Genomic DNA, 14,056 nt, shown 5'->3' with positions numbered 1-14,056 from the left:
CTATCTGCACACCTAGTCCAGTTTAGACTCCTAGGGTCAGGACATTGCCATTGGCAGAGCAGACTCTCAGGATGGTTAATGCTCCGCAAGTCTATTCTCCTTGATATGATTACGGTACACTTATGTAACGTGAGCACTAGAGAATCAAGCACAGCCAGAGCCAAACAGAAGCAGATGAGTCTCCAAGATTTTCCAGAAGGTCAAATGTTGGTTCCTACGGAGAGTATGACAACGTGGGGGTAGAGTGTGCATTTGAATTCCTTCAGACACCTGTCCTCTCATGAGCGAGTATTCTCTGAGACTACATGCACATTCTCCTCCAGTCCTGGAATAAGGGCCCTAGGACTGCTTGGCCCAAATAGGGAGCACCATGCCTCGGGGAGGGTCCCTAACACACAGCTCCCAACTGAGCCAACAAATCAGTGGGATATAGAGGGTATATAGAAAGAGGGACTGTGTGTGTGTGTGTGTGTGTGTGTGTGTGTGTGTGTGTGTGTGTGTGTGTGTGTGTGTGTGTGTGTGTGTGTGTGTGTGTGTGTGTGTGTGTGTGTGTGTGTGTGTGTGTGTGTGTGTGTGTGTGTGTTTTATTATGAACAGTTGGAGCAAACAGGTGGCATATAGTGCATGTAGCGAAGTCTGCCTGTTTTCTCATGTGTATCACCATGTTTCGGTGGGCGTTTGCGTGGACATTCTGTTATTCCAAATGGCCTTCATTTCAAAGGTCTCTGTATACAAATGGATGGCTTACATAATAACTATGAGCTCTCTTTCTCAGAACACTTCATGGATTTATCTTTCTGCTTGTTCTCCGCTGAGTTTTTATGTAACATATCTACAGACTTCTCTCCCAGCCATGCTAATTCCTTCTCCCCTCTCTCTGTTTCTCCAGGCAGGAAAGGAAACAAGGAGAAAGGAGGAGGGAAAATGAGAGGGAGAGAGAGAAAGAGACAGAAAATACACAAGTGGGATAGTAGGAGAGAGAGTGCCTTGCATGTTTATAAATACATTCAGATTCATGGCTTTTCTCTGACACGCCCAGCCAGATTAGAAAAAGGCATGTGGCCCTGTGGAATAGAAACTAGGGCACGTCTTTCACTCAGCGGCATGGGAGGCATGGCAGATCACTTAAACTGACACCCCAGAGAGAGAGAGAAGGGGCTGTGGGTGGGAGCCAGAGATGAGCAGAAAATGGTGATCAAAGAGTCCTTCTAGCCATGGAACCCGGGGTGGGCTGAACCTCCCCCAAGATCCAGAGACAGGACCCAGAGACAGGACCCAGAGACAGGGCTGCACATTCAGGGGTTCAGACAGCAGTAAGGGAGCTTGGAAGACCTGTCAACATGATGCCCAGACAGTCACAGAGTCTAGTTTTACAGTGTGTTTTTTTATAGTGAGTCCTTTGGTTGCTCCCTTGTGGAGGACACAATGAACACATCATCGTGGTTTCACTCAAAAAGAGGGGGGAAGAGAGAGAGATAAAGATATTAGATATTTATGAATTAACATTTTCCTTCATGTTCCCCATCCATACTCCTGTCCTTTTACTTGAATCATTCATTCAGAAACCCATTCATTCAGTTACTCACCATGTTCAATATAAAAACAATGTACCTTTATCATGTCTATTTGAAAATGTCATTTGGAGCTTTTTTATTTAATCTTTATTTAACCAGGAAGGGCTCATTGAGATTTAAAATCTATTTTCCAAGAGTGTCCTGGCCAAGATAGGCAGCACCAAGTCATTACAAAAATTACAGACAGACAACATGAAAAACTACAAGTAATCTAATAAAAACCATTGAATTCACAAGAGTATAACAAAATCAAAAACAGCATATTAAAAACATTGGCAGATCAGGGAATCAGCCTCAAAATCCTTCATCAGTGATTTAAAAACACCAATCGAGACAAGTTCTTCCAGTTTAAAATAATTTTGTAAGGTGTTCCAAGACGATGGCGCAGAGTACATTAAAGCCCTTTTACCAAATTCAGTTTGGACATTTGGAACAGTTAGCAGGATAAAGTCCAGCAAACGAAGAGAGTACCCACCAGATTTCTGAACAATAAAAATGCCCAAATAAAAAGGTAGTAAACCCAAAATGGCTTTGTAAATAAAGTATTCCAGTGACTGAGCCTACGAGTGACTAGAGAAGGCCAGCCAACCCTGGTATACAAAGTGCAGTGGTGCGTAAGGGTTTTGCAGTTTAAAATAAATCTCAAAGTGCCATGGTAAAGAGTGTCAATTGATCTCAAACACTTAGGGCAAGCATTAATATATAAAATATCCCCATAGTCTAGTAAAGGCATAAATGTAGCTGATACTAGCCTCCTTCAGGCGTCAAAAGAAAAATAGGCCTTATTCCTAAAATACAATTTTTTTGTAAGTTGTTGAATATGCAATTTAAAAGAGAGGCCGTCATCAATTAAAATTCCAATATATTTATATGAGGTTACAACCTCAATCTCCTTGCCCTGACAGGTAGGTGAAAGGTTCAGAGGTCTATTTATTGCATTAGAAAACACCATTAGTTTAGTTTTGTCAGTATTGAGAATAAGGATAAACTAAAACACACCAAAGCATATGTCAAATTCACAAATCCTTATATTAAATTAATCTTCATATTAAGACTGAACATACTTTCCTTGGCTTGGACTCAAAAAACTTCATATCATACTATATCTAACTTGAAATAATTTGTAACATTTTAACCCAAAATAAACCACACTATTAAAACCAGATTAGCTCAGGCAGCAGAATACTCCATGATCTCATTACATTGCCTGAATAATTGTCAGCACAGCACTGCATTATGTCCTGCTGTCCAATCCCTTGGACATAAAATAGGTTTGCTGGGATTGCACTGAGGTGGATTAAATGGGGGGTGATGTGGGTTGGAGGGGTCGTGGTGGTGATTGAAGGCGACAGAAGAATTCAGATAACTATAAATGGGCTGGTGGGTTTCAATAGAGGGTGCAGGGAGTGTCGAGGGGTGGCAGGGCATTGTGGTGAATGGCAGACCTCTATTGATCTTTTTTTCCAGTCTTGGCCTATATCACACACGGAGAGGGCCATGCAGACTCACTTTCCAAATGCATGACATCACCCAGGGTTGCCAGGTTAACAACTGCCCAGGGCCTGTGAGAGGAGTCATTCATCTCTACTGGGAGAGCGCAGTCTTTGAGGGCTCGGGGGCTTTTGTCACTGTCATATACACTTACTCTGACAACTCTGTGTGTGTGTGTGTGTGTGTGTGTGTGTGTGTGTGTGTGTGTGTGTGTGTGTGTGTGTGTGTGTGTGTGTGTGTGTGTGTGTGTGTGTGTGTGTGTGTGTGTGTGTGTGTGTGTGTTCCTGCGTGCGTGCGTGCGTGCGTGTGAGAGAGAGAGAAGAGTAGGAGGAGATGCCGGCTCTGAGAAATCTCTTCCCTGGACGGAATTATTTCACACTCAAACTTTTCCTATGCTTTCACTGAGTGTGCTGTTAGCATCTTGGTTCAACTAGTGTTCTGCAATCAGTTGAATAAACTGATTGCAGGCTAAATTGAATGACAACAGAGATAGAATACAATATGTAATTTTATTGAATAGTTTGGGGTAGGCGTAGGCCTCGTCTCAGAGGAATGCTCCTCAGATGCTGGGCAGCTGGCATCGAACCCCCTCACTGGGAGAATGGAGATCCGATGACGGGCCTTCAGTTAGTGGTGGTGGGGAGGTGGAAGGTCGTTGGAAGACTGTTGCTGCAAAACAGAAAGTGGGAGACACAAGGTTTGAGTTGACATACAGTTTCAGTCAAAGGTTTGGACACACATACTCATTCAAGGATTTTTCTTTATTTTGACTATTTTCTACATTGTAGAATAATACTGAAGACATCAAACCTATGAAATAACATATATGGAATCATGTAGTAACATAAAAAGTGTTAAACAAATATATTTTATACTTGAGATTCTTTAAAGTAGCCACCCTTTGCGTTGATGACAGCTTTGCACACTCAACCAGCTTCACTTGGAATGCTTTTCCAACAGTCTTGAAGGAGTTCTCACATATGCTGAGCACTTGTTGGCTACTTTTCCTTCTCTCTACGGTCCAACTCATCCCAAACCATCTCAAATGGGTTGAGGTCGGGTGATTGTAGAGGCCAGGTCATCTGCTGCAGCACTCCATCACTCTCCTTGGCCAAATAACCCTTACACAGACTGGAGGTTTGTTGGGTCATTGTCCTTTTGAGAAACAAATGATAGTCCCACTAGACGCAAACCAGATGGGATGGAGTATCGCTGCAGAATGCTGTGGTAGCCATGCTGGTTAATTAAGTGTGCCTTGAATTCTAAATAAATCACTGACAGTGTCAACAGCAAAGCACCCCCACACCATCACACCTCCTTCTCCATGCTTCATTGTGGGAAGCACACATGCGGAGATCATCCGTTCACCTACTTTGCGTCTTACAAAGACACGGCGGTTGGAGCCAAAAATCGCACATTTGGACTCATCAGACCAAAGGACAGACATGTTTCTTGGCCCAAGCAAATCACTTCTTCTTATTGGTGTCCTTTAGTCGTGGTTTCTTTGCAGCAATTCGACAATAAAGGCCTGATTCACGCAGTCTCCTCTGAACAGTTGATGTTGGGATGTGTCTGTTACTTGAACTCTGAGAAGCATTTATTTGGGCTGCAATTTCTGAGACTGGTAACTCTAATGAACTTATCCTCTGCAGCAGAGGTAACTCTGGGTCTTCCTTTCCTGTGGCGATCTTCATGAGTGCCAGTGTCATCATAGCGCTTGATGATTTTAGCGACTGCACTTGAAGAAACTTTCAAAATTCTTGAAATGTTCAATATTGACTGACCATGTCTTAAAGTCATGATGGTCTGTCATTTCTCTTTGCTTATTTGAGTTGTCATAATATTGAGCTGCCATAATATGAACTTGGTCTTTTACCAAATAGGGCTATCTTCTGTATACCACTCCTACCTTGTCACAACACAACTGATTGGCTAAAACATATTAAGAAGGAAAGAAATTCCACAAATGAACTTTTAACAAGGCACACCTGCTAATTGAAATGCATTCAAGGTGCATGAAGCTGGTTGAGAGAATGCCAAGTTTGTGCAAAGCTGTCATCAAGGCAAAGGTTGGCTACTTTGAAGAATCTCAAATATATTTAGATTTTTTAAACACTTTTTTAGTTACTACATGATTCCATATGTGTTATTCCATGGTTTTGATGTCTTCACTATTATTCTTCAATGTAGAAAATAGTTTAAAAAAAATTGACTGTTACTGTATTAATACTCCCATAGATGCATGGCCAAGGAAAGCATGAGTGAGCCCATAGGTTAATCAGCAATTGTGGTGGAATTGCCTTAGTTTGTCACACTAATATCCTGAGGTTAATAGGTGAATGACATTTTTCACGCTTGCTAATAGTAAAGGAGGAGGAGAGATGTGACGCTATACTGATGAGTTAACATTACAACACTACTCTATAAATAACTGCTATTCTGACGAGGGAACATTGTAGACACTACCATAGACTCCTGCTATGCTTATGAGGTAACATTGTAAATGCTACCATATCAATACCTGCTACAGTATGCTGATAAGTGAGATAGGAAGTAATGTGAATTATATTAGTTTACTAGATGAATGAAAAGTTACGATTCATTCAGACCGGCCTGACTGAACTACATATCTATCTAATGTGCACACGGCTGTATTGGAAACCAGGCTATTCGGTGTACAGTGCAGTATATCAAAAGGCACATGGAGCTAGTTTTATTTGAAGTCTATATTTGATTTGAAAATAAGTGCAAGCATCAAGGAAAATAGAAGATAGGAAAAGCAGGCTGCTGTTGTGCAAATTTTGCACAGGGACACTCAAAGTCAATCTTAAATGAATCATTCTTTACTATCAGCATGCTGGAGAGGTTCCAACCAACTCAATGCACCAAGTACACATGTCGATCAGGAGCTCCAACGGGGCAGTCCCGTTAGATCTCTTAAAATGACGACAATTTATATTTGCCTGATTTAGCTCATTGATCATGCATAATTAATTAATCATTAAGGTTTGTTTCATTCATTTGACCGACCAATATTGGGTCATGCATGTGACAGACCAATACCTCACGAGGCTTCTTCTCTACGCTGAGACCTTGAAACGGATATATTTTAAGTTCTCAAAAAAAGGGTCTGGGTGTATTGCCAAATTGTAGATACTGATAGTGAGGATTCATTCAGTCAGTCACTTACATGAACACATAAATTGGTTATTAGAAAAGCACAAAAATAAAATGTTCCATCACACAGCCTTCACAACACTTTTCATTTTCAGAGGACGTAGTGTTTGAAGAGAAGTACTGTCAGCATCAGAGTAACATGATGTTCTCTTCACTGAAGCAGCTGACTCTTGGGGCAATATCGTCCTCAGATTGCACAAAATAAGAATGTGGAATGTATGTACAAAATGTATGCACTCACTACTGTAATTCGCTCTGGATAAGAGTGTCTGCTAAATTACTAAAATGTCAAATGTCATCATGGTAGCTGTTAGCAACTGCTTTTGGTGGAGATTAAAGTTATCATATGCCATAGGAAGGATCACTCTAGTGGAGTTCTCCCTAGTAACATCAACTCGGAGGACTGTGCAGCTTCATCAGTCTATAATTATTCATGCATATGAGCAAATTATGGTGAGAAATAAACTGTCAAGAAAATGTGGGCAATAGAATACATCTACCGACCTTACCTTGTGGGTCCTGTTGTGGAGATGTGACCAGTTTAGGATATGGCATCAGTTTCTGGGTCCTTAGTTTGAGCAAAGACTACACATTCCCTGTCAACAACTTTATATACTGTGTGTATTTCCAAGTAGAGGTCTTCTTGGGTCCCGGACCCGAGGCCAATCAGACCCAAACCCAAATGGACCCGACGACCACCATACCTCGAACCGACCCGTACCCTAAAGTCTAGACCAGACCTGATTGGACCCGAGTGACAAAAAATGTTTATCAGCCAAGTTATGCTTCTGGTTAACGAATAAGTCTTTATATGTTGGCTAAGTCAATAAATTCAGCTTATTAGCATAAAATAAATATGCTATAGGCTATTCAGAGCTGCGGTCGGGTCCATTCGGGTCTATCAGCTGTGGTTACATAGACCCAAGACCAGATAACAATCAAATAACAACAAACAGGACCCGACTTGGACCTGAGGGAAAATTGAATTTTGGACCTGTCCTGGACCAGCTGAAGTCTCGGGTCGGTTCTCGGGTATTGGGTGGACCCATGAAGACCTCTACTTCCAAGTGCAGTTTGCATGCCAAAGCCCATTTGGGTAAGCGCAGGGGGTAAATGGGAGACGTTTATTTTCCAGCTCACAAGACACAAGAGGCGCACACTGCTGAAAATCCCACGTGTCCTTCCCTCCTTTCTTTCACCAGCACATTGCTGCCATACCCAGAACCTCTTAGTTGAGTGAGTGTATCGGTCTGTGTTTGTGGTTACACCCACGGATAAACTCTCGAGCACTTAACAGGAGTTGGTAGGCTACAAGGCGCAAAACTGTGGCGCCTTGTATGATATTGTTGCCTGTTTTCGCCATTTTTCCAAAAAGCCCCTGAGAAGTCACGGACCCAGGTCTGCTTATGGACGACTTTTTCATCCTCATTGGTTTGTCCACACCCCTTCGGAGATAAGGACAAGAGCAAGCCTTCAGCTTTGCTTGCAGGAGAGGGAGAAAGTGACAATCGAGAAATTGGAGGGCAAATGACAAGGGAGCGTCACAGCATCGCGTGAAGAAGTCTCTTTTAAATTATTTATATTTCTGATGAAGGAACTCGCGGAATTAGTTTCCTTTTTATTGATTTGACATTTTCATTTGAAATTCGGATTCCACGATTTGGAGTGACTGACAAGGCTACCTACCCTGGCGGCAGACATGTATGTTGACTTTGTGTTTATCTTTTAGTTCAATCCTGTGTCCCAAGTATGGCATTTCGGTGTGCATTTAAGAAGTGTGTATCTTTAATTCTATTTTCACACGATTTTTTGCATAGCCTTCTACATAGCCTGGCTACAAGAAGTCATGTGAAGCACCATTTTGAGACCATTTAAGCACACAACGGTCTGTATATAAACTAGAGGCCAGGCTATTTACAGTCAGATGTTATTTTATAGGAAATTGTCTATTTTGTGTTGGTGGAATCTTCCAGCAGATTGTCATGGGTGACGCAGCTGTGATAGACCCATGATTCGTGCAAGGGTATACGGAGAGTGTTTTATAGTTGCTCCGCGTTATGATGACAAAGAGAGCCTTGTCTGTTAACTGGGCTTTGTTTGATATTTGAAATGAATGCGAGATAAATGCCTGGTAAACACGGGTATTAATTACTCAAGCCGCGGGAAAGGCTTTTTTTTATTAAACAGGTTGACATACACATGTCAGTGCACAATTATGTGTTTAATATGTTTATGGATACACCAATACGCTAAAATTTCAAATGTATCCGCTGTCAGTCTACAAGTGCAACGCTTCTGACGCTACAGTGTAACATTTTGTTTCGCGAATTTTCTCTTTGCCTTTAATTCGTTGCTGCTGCTTGCTGATAGCTTCTTATATAGTTAATCTCCTACAATCTAATCCTTCTGACTTGTTTTAACATCCATGCAAGGGAATGTAACCTATCTCTGTCAACGATGAAACCTGCCTTACACTGGCCGCAAATTTCGACATTTTCAATAGCTAGAAAAAGCATCTGGATAAAATGGGCAACGACATTCCGAGTTTGGAGTAGAGCCGTTTTATAGTAAAGGTTCTGCTTGTAAACATAGAAGTTTCCAGAACTAATATTCACTTGATAAATGGTCTCCTTCAATTTAGTGTTCTCTGCAAACTCTGTCTTGTGGGAAGTACCCAGCCAGGGCCACACAATCTGCCCTTTGTGCAAGGGCTCGACCACCATCAGGGGGCCTAATTTAGGTGATGATTCGATCAACAAAAACAATTATGATGAAAAGGATATGCAGAAGGAAGTAGACGAGGAGTCTTTTTCTCTCAGTGGTCTGTACACTCACACACAAGAGGCTGACCAGGCTGGTAGGGCAGTAAAAAAAACGCCCTGAGTTTTTTTTTGTTTTTTTGTGTGTGTGAACATGATAGCATGTAGTGGTTTTGCAGTGACAGGGGTCCGGGGAGGAATGAGAGTGGTGTTATGTTGGGATATGAGGAATGTGTCTGTGTTTCTGTCTTGTCTGGCTACACCATGTGCATGTGCTCGTCAGTGTTGGTCTTGCACAGATATTGAAATGCACATAACATATATCTCTATGGCCTGTTGTAATTCACCCAAGTCATACATGTGCTTGTTTGTTGTGGTAGTCTCACACCCATTGCCCTGTCCAGAGATCGCAGGATCCCTTCCCTGTCTGACCCTGCTTCCCTCTAAAGGTGTCTGCATGCTTCCCAAACAAGAGTTTGTGCATATGTTATGACATTTTGTGACGTTTCTTGTTTTCTGGTGTAGGTATTTTAAGTGAGAATGTGAGCACACTCGGAAATGTTGTTTGTCTTGTACATCTATCGGGAAAATAGCTATGCTTGTGCCCAGGATAGAATAAAGACCAGCTATGCTTCTTCCCTTCAATCTGTGATGCCAACTAGGAACAGAGAACTGTTGATCATGCAACAAAACATTGCATGATCGTGTATATAGACTTTCTGTTTTGTTGGAGATTTGTATGTGGACAAATCAATCCAACTATGTCTTCAGCAATACTCCTATTATGGTATAGTATACATGTACCGTGTTTAATAGGGTCAAGTGGAAACCGTCTAACAGAGCTTAGATGAATCTGAGGTTGTGTAGGAGGAAGAATGATGTTCCAATGTCATGCACCTGGTTTCTGTTTGCTGTATGAGTCGGTAATGAGGAACCAGCCAGACCACTTTAGGGTCCTTCAAATGACCATCCACATACATAAAATACACAGCCCATCTGTCAACCTTAGTAGGGTGCATTTGGCCTAACATTCTTCTCCTCGCCACCAGGACCTCTGCTGTTAATGACTTCCTGTGGGTGACTGTCAGGGCTCTACAGTGTGACAATTTTAATCATATGCGCCTAAATATGAAGGATTCTAGCTTTATTAACTCAAATATTTATCATTGTGCTCCTAAAATGTCTTTGTGTGCCAACATTTTTCAATTTAGGTGCCATGACCTTGTAAAAAAAGGTCAGCGTATAGCCCTGGCTGTGTTCCTGAAGTCGGACATGCAGCCAATTAAATGTCATCGCTCTCTCTTGGTCATACACATACACACTTTTGTTTTACTATCCTTGTGGAGAACAAACAATTGATTCCTATTCAACATCCTATTTTCCCTAATTCAAACCCGTACACTAACCCATCAGCCTAAAATAGCCTTTTTCCTTGTGGGGACCAGCAAAATATCTCTAATTGTCAGAATTTACTGTGTTTTACTATCCTTGTGAGGACTTCTGGTCCCCACAAGTATAGTAAAAACACACACACACACACACACACACACAAACGCACTCAAGCTTGCCCACAGGATAATTGCTTGTGTGCACACAGTCATATCAACCACTTTAATTAAGGACACAATTAGTGTTTGTTGATGTGTTTGGCTCTTGTTGAGTGTTATGAGTTTGGGGGGGGGTGTTGGTTCACTGTCATTCATTACTTCAACACTAATCTCTTTATTATTATTTCATTGGCACAAACCCTTTAGTTCTGAGACATTGGGGGGAACATTGAATACTCTGCTCAGAATGTCATGGAACCCACAGAATTGACAGAGTGCAGGGTAGCCCAGCCCAGTCTATTTCAGAACACTGCGACAATAAGGCAGACAATAGTATTATTCAGAACTCACAGAAAAAAACAAGAGACCACAGTGTAGCTGTCAAGCTCCCTGAGCTTGTACAAACAAGAAGCTGCAGGAATTATCGTTATGTGGTGGCGTTGCGGTGATGTCTATGAAGTATGACAGCTGTATAAAAGCCTGTGCAGCTAACCTGCACTCAGATGCCCTAATTACTGTTCTGTGTGTAGGTGTAGTTGTTTACAGTGTTTCTCTTACTGGGTTTAATTGTTTAGATAATGCAGTAAGTTATATGAGCAGTATCTAATTGTGGGGAGTAAAGAAATGAATGATCAATAATGAATTTACATGATCTATGCTGTGAGTGTAGTTCGAAATACTGTCTTCATTCCGGTAGTAAAACACAGTAAAAAAAAAGAATAGGAGTCGGAAATCAACAATGTAATCCAAATGTTATTTTGAGAAGTTTGAACAGTATGATAATGACATGATCGTGCAGAGAGGTTCAATGACAGGCTATGTCATATGGCTGAACTGCAAGGTATCTACTGGATGAGTACCATTAGGTGTGAGATGTTTTCTGTTTCTCTGCAGTGTATATTTTCTGTGTGATTCAGCAGTCTGTTTCATCTGTGTATTTCTCCAGTGTATCATTACTCTGTGTGGCAAGAGCATGCTATTATAGAGCAACTGCACTAGGTGACTCACTCTGTCCGGGCACAGTTATGATGCAGGCGCAAACCACAAGCAAATATACACTGAACAAAAATATAAACACAACATGTAAAGTGCTGGTCCCATGTTTAATGCGCTGAAATAAAGATCCAAGAAATGTTCCATATGCACAAAGTGGTTATTTTTCTCAAATTTTGTGCACACATTTGTTTACATCCTTGTTAGTGAGCATTCTGTCCTTTGCCAAGATAATACATCCACCTGACAGGTGTGGCATATCAAGAAGCTGATTAAACGGTATGATCATTACATAGGTGGACCTTGTGCTGAGGACAATAAAAGGCTACTCTAAAATGTGCACAAACAACACAATGCCACAGATGTTTCAAGTTTTGAGGGAGTGTGAGGAATGTCCACCAGAGCTGTTGCTGGAGAATTTATGTGTAATAAAGCCCTTAAAGCTCATTCTGATTGGCTGGTCCTGGCTGCCAAGTGGGTAGGCCTATGCCCTCCCAGGCCCACCCACGGCTGTGCCCCTGCCCAGTCATGTGAAATTCATTAGATTAGGGCCTAATTGATTGATTTCTTTACATGAACTGTAACTCAGCAAAATCTTTTAAATTGTTGCATTTATATTTATGTTCTGTATATACAAATACAGACCATCACATTCAATGCTTTGTCCACCCATGGTTATGCTGCACATACGAAGGCTAGATGTGTTCATGAAGTACAACAGAACAAGTGTAAATTTAAACACAGATTAACTAGGTATTGACATTCAGAGTCCAGACAGCTTTAAGTGTGCCACGTTCTCTGATGCCAATGGACAATTCCACAGTAACAGAATGATGCTGAGACTGATTTTTCACTTTAAAATGTATGCGAAACAAATAACGATTGCAAAGTTAAACAAACCATACAACACTATGTACAAGGACTACTTATCAATTCTCCAATATTTTTTGTTACGAAAACACATTTACTTGAAGAGTGCAGATGCAAAGTTTGGTAACAAAATGGTTTTCAGTGGAAATTGTTAACACTAGTCCTTGGGAGTTGTATAGTTTGTTTAACTTTGCAAACATTTTTTTTTTTTTTTTTTTGGCATACATTTTAATGTGAAAAATCTGAGTCTCAGCATCATTCTGTTAGCTTAAAATTGCTACTATGTAGGGCGGCAGGTAACCTAGTTGTTAGACCGTTGGGCCAGTAACCGAAAGGTCGCCAGTTCAAATCCCCAAGCCGACACAGTGAATAATCTGATGTGCCCTTAAGCAGGGTAGTTAACGCTAATTGTTCTAGCTTTGATAATGGCTGGCCGTGACCCCACTCTGAGGGTATCTCAGGGGGAGTTGGGATATGCAAAGAACACATTTCCAATTCACACTTGTAAAATAAACACGTCTTGACATCATGGGAAAATCAAAAGAAATCAGCCAAGACCTCAGAAAAAAAATTATAGACCTCCACAAGTATGGAAATTGCTCCCAAGGATGAACCAAACGCCTGAAGGTACAACTTTCATCTGTACAAACAATAGTACGCAAGTATAAACACCATGGGACCACGCAGCCGCCATACCGCTCAGGAAGGAGACGCTTTCTGTCTCCTTGAGATGAATGTACTTTGATAAAAGTGCAAATCAATTGCAGAACAGCAGCAAAGGACCTTGTGAAGATGCTGGAGGAAACGGTTACAAAAGTATCTATATCCACATAACCTGAAAGGCTGCTCAGCCAGGAAGAAGCCACTGCTCCAAAACCGCCATATAAAATCCAGACTACGGTTTTTCCAAAAAACATACTTTTTGGAGAAATGTCCTCTGGTCTGATGAAACAAAAGTAGAACTGTTTGGCCATAATCACCATAGTTACGTTTGGAGGAAAAAGGGGGAGGCTTGCAAGCCGAGAACGCCATCCCAACCGTGAAGCACGGGGATGGCAGCATCATGTTCTGGGGGTGTTTTGCTGCAAGAAGGACTGGTGCACTTCACAAAATAGATGTCATCATGAGGATGGAAAATGTTGTGGATATATTGAAGCAACATCTCAAGACATCAATCAGGAAGTTAAAGCTTGGTCGCAAATGGGTCTTCCAAATGGACAATGACCCCAAGCATACTTCCAAAGTTGTGGCAAAATGGCGTAAGGACAACAAAGTCATGGTATTGGAGTGGCCATCACAAAGCCCTGACCTCAATCCTATAGACACTTTGTGGGCAGAACTGAAAAAGCGTGAGCGAGCAAGGAGGCCTACAAACCTGACTCAGTTACACCAGCTCAGTCAGGAGGAATGGGCCAAAATTCATCCAACTTATTGTGGGAAGCTTGTGGAAGGCTACCTGAAACGTTTGACCCAAGTTAAACAATGTAAAGGCAATGCTACCAAATACTAAGTTAGTGTATGTCAACTTCTGACTCGCTGGGAATGCGATGAAAGAAATAAATCACTCTCTCTACTATTATTCTGACATTTCACATTCTTAAAATAAAGTGGTGATCCTAACTGACCTAAGACAGGGAATTGTTAC

General features: G+C 41.5%; 1 protein-coding gene across 8 annotated transcripts in view; it reads left to right on the top strand.

Moving 5' to 3' along the window:
- The window catches only part of LOC139397721 (rho family-interacting cell polarization regulator 1-like), a 131,492-nt gene that overhangs the window by 39,897 nt on the left and 77,539 nt on the right, over positions 1–14,056 (top strand). For 2 of the 8 annotated variants that reach the window (XM_071144420.1, XM_071144267.1), the window contains exon 1: positions 7,704–7,943. The exons of 5 other annotated variants lie outside the window; for them this stretch is intronic. The gene's annotated coding sequence lies outside the window, so the exon portion shown is untranslated. Of the gene's footprint in view, positions 1–7,398; positions 7,944–14,056 lie in introns of those variants that run through there. One more of the 8 variants, XM_071144605.1, reaches the window with a different exon arrangement.

Source organism: Oncorhynchus clarkii, chromosome 1 (assembly GCF_045791955.1).
Source record: "Oncorhynchus clarkii lewisi isolate Uvic-CL-2024 chromosome 1, UVic_Ocla_1.0, whole genome shotgun sequence".
Taxonomy (NCBI): Eukaryota; Metazoa; Chordata; class Actinopteri; order Salmoniformes; family Salmonidae; genus Oncorhynchus; species Oncorhynchus clarkii.
This window is presented reverse-complemented; position numbering and strand designations above follow the sequence as displayed.